This window comes from Tenrec ecaudatus, chromosome 8 (assembly GCF_050624435.1).
Source record: "Tenrec ecaudatus isolate mTenEca1 chromosome 8, mTenEca1.hap1, whole genome shotgun sequence".
NCBI lineage: Eukaryota > Metazoa > Chordata > Mammalia > Afrosoricida > Tenrecidae > Tenrec > Tenrec ecaudatus.
In genome coordinates this window covers 18,175,214-18,176,760 of record NC_134537.1, presented here as the reverse complement: position 1 = coordinate 18,176,760, position 1,547 = coordinate 18,175,214, and the positions used below count along the sequence as shown (strand labels likewise).

General features: G+C 41.3%; 1 pseudogene; it reads right to left on the bottom strand.

Moving 5' to 3' along the window:
- Positions 1-740: 740 nt before the first annotated feature.
- On the bottom strand, positions 741-1,030 carry LOC142454652 (small nuclear ribonucleoprotein E-like; annotated as a pseudogene).
- Between the last annotated feature and the right edge of the window lie 517 nt (positions 1,031-1,547).

Here is a 1,547-nt window from a genome sequence, read left to right as displayed (position 1 = left end):
ACTACCAAGCATTAGAACACACCATAAAATAAACCATCAGCTTATGTCACACAATACATATTGAACTTGGATGAAACAACTTGTCTTTGAGGCTAGAACTAAGGATGAGGAATTGAGGAACAGAGAGTGTCACCTGTTACCCTAGCCACTTCAATTCTCTTTGAGTTAATACCGTGTGAATGTATGACTTTGATCCACTTGTGGAATTAAAGACAAACTCGGTTACCAGCTCCATGATTATTTGATCCAGAAGCAGATACAACGGGCCTTCAAAAGGTTGGCAAATTCTACTACTTTTTAAATCCATGTTTTCATAATTTTTCAGAAAGTTTCTTGAATACGATGAAGCTAATGAGGGTAAAGTTCTAGGACGCCCCACCCCCCCACACTGGCACTGACCTCTTCGAGTCTACACAGGCAATCAGGGGCAGATTACTCAATAAATAAGGTATGCACAACCTTGTTTGTGCTTACTACTCTATAGTGAAGTTTCACATTGAAGTCTAGGAGACATGGTTCACAATAGATTAGGAGACACAAGCAAACCCATGCTTACCTTGTTTACTGGATTCTCCATTTCTGACAGGGATTGTAAATTTTTTTTTAAACAATCCCACAGAGGCCATTTATTGTTGTTGAGTGAGAACCTAAGGGTAATGAGAACAATATGAGCCATGTTTTTGAACTATATCCATAACAAAGAACACTTTAAAAAGGGGGGGCTAGGGAAGCTCTTGCCCTCAGCTTCTCGCTTCAACGATCAGTTCTAGTTGAACACATTGTAGCAGGGTAATGTGACCTCCTTTCAGCATGATCCGTCCCAGGTGTTTTCCTGACTTTGTTTTAGAATGAATCTCTTCTGCATCATCTGATTCAAGGTTCATGACTCATCAAAGCCCTCTCTCCACATATTCACTTGCTCATAAAGCCACACCTGAATCCGGGATCTATTTTGCAAGTATCTGAAGACGAGGTTGATGGGCTGCACCATCACCTTCTGTACTTTCTGGCCTTGGCCGCGGTACGTCATCATGAACGCTCTGAGAGACCACGCTGAGCCGCACGCTAGCTCCAAAAGCAACTTCCGTGGGATTGTAAATTTTAAGACAGAACTTGGCTCTATAGATATTATGAAATTGGGTGAGGAGACACCAGCCAGATCTAAAAACAGAATCTTAGATGTGGTGGAACACTCTGAAATTGTTCACTACAGATTAGTAAATAAGCACAAGACCGTACTTAATGAGCCCTGGGGCACAGTATATAATACAGCTACCTGCTAACTGGAAGTTTAGCAGTTTGAAACCACTAGCCACTCTGTGAGAAAAAGATGAGACGTTCTACCCCTGTATAGAATTACAATCTCAGAAACCCACAATGTCTATTCTACACTGTTCTATGGGGAGCGATGAATCAGAATCAGCTCAATGGCAGTGTGTGTGTGTGTGTGTGTGTGTTTAATATTGTACTTACTTTGCTCATTTACACTGCAGCTTGTTCCTGTGTGAACATTTCGTTTAAGAATTAACTCATAGTCACCCTTCCAT